Raw genomic sequence first — 7,932 nt, forward strand, 5'->3', positions numbered from 1 at the left:
ACCAATTTTTTTAATGAGAAAATTCGAACAAACACTACCAAAGAAAGATTCAAATGGCAAACAAATACGTGAACATATGTTTAATATTATTAGCCATTGGAAAAATTCAAATTAAAGCCTCAATAATACACCATTACACACCTATTAGAATAGCTAAAATTTTAAAAGGTGACAAAACCAAGTGTTGACAATGAAACAAAGCAATTGGATCCTCACATGTTTCTGTTGGAAATGTAAAATAATATAGTCGCTTTGGACAACAGTTTGACAGTTTCTTATAAGGTTAAACATATACTCAGCAATTCACTACTAGGTATTTATCGAAGGGAAATGAAAACATATGTCCACACAAATGCCTGTGTGCAAATGTTTAAAACAGCTTTATTCATAATCCCTAAAAACTAGAAACAACCCAAATGTCTATTGACCTGGGAATGGATAAACATATTGTGACATATCCATACTTGGCAACATGAAAGAAGAAACTACTAACACATGCAACAATGTGGATGAATCTCAACATTATTGTGCTAAGTGAAAGAAGGCAGACCCTAAAGATTACATAATGGATTACTCAATTTATGTGACATTCCTGAAAAGCAAAACCATAGGGATAAAAATCCGATCAGTGGTTACCAGACTCTGGGGATGGAGTAGGGGGTGTATTACAAAGGTCTACAGGGGAACTTTATGACGTGATGGAAATATGGTGTGGTGGAAATATTCTACTACGTATTGATTGTCGTGGTGGTTTATGTTATTGTATACATTTGTCAAAACTCATAGAACTATACACTTAAAAAGGGTAAATTTTGCTGTATGTAAATGATACCTCAATAAATCTGATGTTCAAAAAGAAACCAATTTATATAATCATGTAAATTATAGGTATAAAGAAAAATTAAAGAAAATTATATAATTAATTTAAATTAGGAACTGGATGAAAGGTGTGTGGTAGTGGACATAAACTAGTTTTCTCATTCATAGTCGGGAGGCAATGGGTAGCATCAAAAGTTGACAAATCCAAAAATGGAAGCTTAAGTATATTATTAAAGGTTGTAAAGTCACCACTAAAGGGCTTAAAACACATTATAAATCTGCTGAACTATCAGAAGGAAAATACACATACATGTTTAATTTTAAAAGTATAGATAATTTAGCAAACTAGAAAATAAAGTAATAGCAGAAATTATAAAAAACAAGAGAACTAAGACCAAACATACCTGCATAACAATATATGTAAATAGGAAAAAGCCACCTATTGAAAGAAAAAAATTCTCAGGTAGGTTTAGAAAACTAAACAACTATTTGTTGCATGCAAGAGATATATTTAAAGATTAAATACTGGGCACACATATTGGGCAATTACTAAAACAGTAATTACATTATTAATATCAAACCATGTTGAACTCACAGAGAAAAGCATTAGATAAGACAAATAAGTTCATTTTATAATGATAAAAGAGTCAATCTAAATGAAGATCTATTGTGAATCATTAATGTCAAATATCCTAGCATGAAAAATTCTTAAAGGAAAAACTGCATAAGATCAAGGAAAAATAGAGAGAAATACAGAAGTAACAAGAAAAGTTCACTCATTCTCTTGACCCATGGCAGATCAAGTAAACAGTAAAATGTAAAGATATAAGGTCAAATTCTGTAATTCATAGCCTCTCAAAAATTTTAATCTCTGTAAAGTATATTACACTCTTCATCTTAAAAGCAAAGAATACTCCATCTTTAAGTACCCAAAGTACATTCACAAAAATGTAGTTTATGTTGGACCACAAAATACCCTCAATATATTGCAACAACTAAAAATAGTAGAGATTGTATTTTCAAATTACAATGCAAAGAATGTAGAATTGAATTTTAATAGAAAATAAAATCTCCAACTGCCTAAAAATTAGGACTTTTTAAAAAGTTGACTTAAAGGCAATAGAAAATGAAATTGAAGGATATTTAGAAAATAATATTAATGTAAACACTATGCATCAAAATCCAAGTATTATGGCTAAAAGCAATACTCTGAGGAAGAACTCAGAGCCTTAACCAAATTATAAACAAGAAAAAAAGAAAAGAAATGAGTTCATATTTAAAGCAAGAGGTAAGAAAAAAGAGTAAGAAAATAAACGTGAGAAAAGCAGAAAAAAAGAAATCAAACACAAAATCATATATGAATGATATTGAAAGAAAAAATATTAAAATAATAAACATATGAATTAGTCACTTGAAAATATCAACAAAATGGATAAAATGGTAGCTTGTCTCATTTTTTAAAGGATGTGTAAGAAAAGCATAAACACGTAAAATTGGTAGTTAGACTGAGTTAAAAGGAAACCAAAATAATTATAAGAAAATGCTTTGCACAAAAGTATGCAAATATACATGAAAATCTAGATAAAATAAATCAGTTTCTAAAGAAATACAAATTACCAAAACTGACCCAAGAAAAGATTTTTTAAAACAAGCAGGCCAATTACCAGTAAAGAAATTGAGAAGTTTATCAAAGATTAACCCCTCACAAAAGCACCAGGTTCCATCAATCTCACTAATAACTTCATTCAAAACATCTAGGAATACATTATTTCAATCCTAAGTGGGCCCTGAGCGGGGGAAGAATAACACTGACATTGAATCTAACAAATAAAGTGCAAGAAAGGAAACTACAGAACAATATATAATTTATAAACAGTGCAGTAATTCCAAAAAGTATAAGAAAATTAATAGATTAACCCAAGTGATAAAATAGGGTTCCTTCTTTGGATGAAGGGATAGTACAAAACTGGAATATCTATCAAGATATTATTATCACATTTGTAGGTTAATGGGTTAAAGGAGAAATCCTATTTAATCATCTCAATAAATGGTGAGAAGCTATTTTGCAAAGTTGAACGTCCTTCCTTGGTTTAAAAATTATATATACACAGACACACACACACATATATATATGCATGATTATATTATGTACATATATGATTATACATATATATGATTATATATAACATGATTATATTATGTGTATATGATTATATATACATTTATACATATATGGTTATATATGTATTATATATACATGTATGATTATGATATATATATGTGATTGTATATATACATATATATGATTTTACTTATATACATACAAACATATATTTTAAAACTCACATATATTCATATATATTCACATATTGCATACATACATGTATATACATAACCAAAATCTAGCATCATACATAATGAAGAATCATTATAATTATTTCCATTACTGTAAGAAACAAGATGGATAATGACAGCCTGTATGAGCAGAGGGTTGGAATGGGACATCAGGGGAAGCCAGGGTCAACTGGTAATAATGAGAACAGTAGCAGAACAGGAAGGGGGGACATTTCAGTGCCAGCTGGTACCTGTGTCTCTCTCAAGGACAGTGCTGTAATGGGACAGCATAGACAGCCTGGCAGGATCAAGAAATTAGCTTCATACAAGTGACTGGACGAATAAGTAAATACTCTAAGGATAATGGGAGACAGGGTACTGACTGATGGACAGAGGGAATACAAATATGGAAAAAATGAAAGTAGAATGAATCCTGTGGTATTGAATTAAAATGGGAGTTATGTGAACTCAGGAACATACACGTGTATAAAGATTTGTCCCTTTGTCTCCTGCTGCTCCCACTGAGAATGTCTGGGAGCAGTAATACCCCAATAACTATGAGCATACTTTGCACACAAATCCTGATTTCCAAATCACATTTTCCACTAACAGGAACCAGGACGTGGAGAAATGGCTAATTTCAGGGCAGGAAAGGTACAAGGTGAGCCTAGGTTACCCTGCTTTGCCAGAAAGTAACAAAATATTCAAAGAGTGATGGGACATGTCGAAAGGACACAGAAGGCAGCTTGAAGGAGCTTCTAATATCCAAACCTCGGACAATTTGAGCATCAAAATAAATAAAGATACAAGCTATTGAATAAAATAAGAGTCCCTCAATCCACGCTGACATAAATAAGTTAATAAATAAATAGGGAAAAGAGAAAAGGCTTTCTTACCCTAGAAAGTCAAAAAATAAATGTAAAAGAAATGAAATCATTTGGCAACCACCAGAGCCATAATTCAGGTAAGAAATATCAATGGGTGCTAAAACAGTAGGTGAAAGTAGAATGAAAAAATGGAATATTTACCTGCTCTCAAAAGTGTCTCCTCACAATATATTTACTAATTACAAAGGAAAGAAAAGTAACTTAATAATAGACATATCTAGCAGTCACCTCTTAATTAAGTACTCAGAATTACTTAACATCATGAGTAATGGTACTAATGGACTTGGTGTATCAGCTGAGAATATGCAGTGAGAACACTGCATCTCTTCTGTGATGTTCCTACGAAAGATGCATAACCTGGGTCTTATCATAAAAAAAGAATTGGACAAACCCAAATTGAGGCACATTCTAAAAAAGAAATGCCCTGTATCTTCACAAATGTCAAAGGCATGGAACTCAAGGATAGATAGAGAAGGTGCTTCAGGATGAAGGAGACTAGATAGACATGACAGCTACGTAACACATTATCCTGGAATGGATCCTCCTGCTGGAAAAGACGGCAATTATGGTAAGTTGATTTGGTTAAGTATTGACAATCAGATTCCTTTATGTAAAAGCAGTTTTATTTTTCCCTTAGCAACTAGCAATAATTCGAATTCTCTCATTCCTTCTACGTTTATTAGCTGACACTCTTCCCCTTACCATCTTCTATAAAGATATGGTAAATGGTAATTCTTTCCCTTTAATTTCAGATATTCAGAGTGAGGATTTAATGTAAAAGTCACCTTCAGTGTGACAAATGAGGCCTGTGCTCTCTCCTCTCTCTCATGATGAATTAATAACCAGTTACAGTTGATATTCTTTTTAATGCTAAAATTGTCCAAAATTTGGCCAATGGAAGAATCTTCAATCTGGCCCTTATATACTTTTGTCACAAGCCCATTGGGCTTTGAGCATTTCCTCTTGCTTTTTATGACTACAAAACATCCTAGGGGCTCCCCTGGTGGCGCAGTGGTTGAGAGTCCGCCTGCCGATGCAGGGGACACGGGTTCGTGCCCCGGTCCGGGAAGATCCCACATGCCGCGGAGCTGGTGGGCCCGTGAGCCATGGCCGCTGAGCCTGCGCGTCCGGAGCCTGTGCTCCGCAACGGAAGAGGCCACAACAGAGAGAGGCCTGCGTACCGCAAAAAAAAAAAAAAAAAAAAGACATCCTAGGCTCACTTCATACTTTGAATGTCACATGACTAAGAATCAGCTATTTGTCCAAGGAGATGATTGCTTTAATCTCCAAGGTATTTAGAAACCAAGATGAAGATGTTAAGTATACCTGTTACTACCGGGGTGTTGTTGATTCTAGACGATTTCAATGGGTAAAGTTTAATATAAAATCAGGAGTTTTATATTATGTCCAATTCAGATTTAAATGTCAGAGCTTTTTTTCCCTTAACTGCTTTAATTTTCTATTTCTATCTCCTGTTGTTTACATTAAAAATCTTGCTTCCTAAAAACATTAACAAATTGTCTTATTTGCTTTACTCTACTATTCATAAAACAGTTTCAAAATTATAATAATAATATTACTATTAACAGTAAAACCACTGAGTTAAATTTACATTTTCTTCGCAGTTCTATTTGTCTTTAGGCTATCACACTACAAATGTCATCAGGGGAATGCAAATCAAACCTACAATGAGATACCACTTCATACCCACTAGAATGTCTATAATCAAAAAGACAGATAATAACAAGAGCTGGCCAGGATGTGGAGAAATTGTAACCCTCATACATTGCTGGGAGAAATTTAAAATGTTTCAGCCTCTTTGGAAAGCAATCTCACAGTTCTTCAAATGTTTAAAGTAAGTTTACCATATTACCTAGCAGTTCTATTAGGTGTATACCCAAGAGAACATATGAAAACATATGTCCACATAAAAAGGGGTACAGGTATGTTCATGATAGCCAAAAAGTGGAAACAATCCACTAATGACTGAATAAATAAATGTATCATAAGGGAATATTATTATTATCACTTTTCAGCAATAGAAAGGAGTGCAGTACTATTATATGCTACAACTTAAATGAACCTCGAAAACATGCTAAATGCAAGAACTCACACAAAAGACCACACATATTGCATGTTTCCATTCATGTGAAATGTCCAGGACAGGCACATTTACAGAGATAGAAAGTAAGTTAGTGGTTGCCATTCGTAGGGGTGAGGGAACAGAAGAATGCCCAGGGACTGCTAATGGGTACATTTCTTTGGGGGTAATGAAAAGGTTCTAAACTTACATTGTGGTAAGGGTTGCACCTATACATTTTATGGTATATGAATTATATCTCAATAAAGATTTTTTTAAATGAAAGTTCCTTATCCTGATAAAGGATATCCACAAGAATATCAGATAACACCCTATTAAATAGTAAAAGGCTGATTGCTTTACCTTTATGATCAGGAATCATAAAAGGATGTTTGCTCAAACTAATTCTTTTCAACATTATAGTGGAGGTCCTAGTGCCATAAGGCAGACAAACAAATGTATAGATGATAGATAGATAGGTAGATAGATACATAGATAAGTAAAGATTGAAAGGGGAGAAATAACATGACATAATCCTAAAAATTCTACGAAGTGAAGACTAAAACTAATAAGTGAATTTAGCAAGGTTGCTAAATGCAAAGCAAATATATAAAAATCAAATGTATATCAATACATAACCAACAAGCAATTAGAAAATGAAATTAAAAGAACGATTCCATGTACAGTAGCATCCAAAAACATGAAACACCTAGAAATGCACTAACTAAAATATGTGTAATATCTGTGCACTGAAAAATGCATAAAGAAATTAAAGATATCTATATAAATGGAGAGATATACTATGTTTCTATATTGAAAGACTCAATATGGTTAGGATGTCATTTCTACTCAAATTGATCTACAGATTCAGTGCAATGTGAATCAAAATACCAGCAAGTGTTCTGTGTAGAAATTGCAAAGATCTAGAAAAGATAGAACAATTTTTAAATAGAACAGAGGTGGAGAACTTATATATCTGATCTCAATACTTATTATAAAGCTAAAGTAATTAAGACTTACTATAAAGTAAAAGACAGTGTGGTATTGGCATAAGAAGAAAGGTATAAATAATGCAACAGAACAGAGAGGCTAGAAATAGACCCACACCTATATAGTAAATTGATTTTTGACAAAGATGCCAAGGTTACTCAATGTGAAAAGCATAGCCTTTTCAAAAATGATGCTAGAACTGGATATTCATGTAAACAAAATTCAATCATAATATTTCCTTCACACTATATATACACACAAAAACAATCTCTAAGTGGACCATAGACCTAAAAATTAAAGCTAAAATTATAAAACTTTTAGATGAAAACATAAGGAGAATCTTTGCAATATTTTGGTAGGCAAACATTTCTTAGCTAAGACACAAAAACTATTAAACACAAAAGAAAAACTTGATAAACTGAACTTCATTAAACTTAGAACTTTAACTTTTCAAGAGATACCATTAAGAAATGAAAAGGCAAGTCACAGACTGGGAGAAAATATTTCTTGAATCCAAAATATATAAAGAAAATATATAAAGAAATCTTATTTCTCAATAATAATTTTAAAAGTAATCAATTTTTAAAAAATGAGCAGAAGATTTGATTAGCAACTTCACAAAAGCAGATATATAAATGACCATCAAGCACACGAATAGTCAACATCATTAGTTCCAAGGGAAATGCAAATTAGACCTATAGTGAGATGCTGTGACACATCCAAATTAAAATGGCTGAAATTGAAGACTGAAAAAACTAAAGCACCAACATGTAATTCTCATATTTTCCTGGCAGGAATGCAAAATGCTAAAGCCACTTTGCA

This window comes from Lipotes vexillifer, unplaced genomic scaffold (assembly GCF_000442215.2).
Source record: "Lipotes vexillifer unplaced genomic scaffold, Lipotes_vexillifer_v1.1 scaffold293, whole genome shotgun sequence".
Lineage (NCBI taxonomy): Eukaryota > Metazoa > Chordata > Mammalia > Artiodactyla > Lipotidae > Lipotes > Lipotes vexillifer.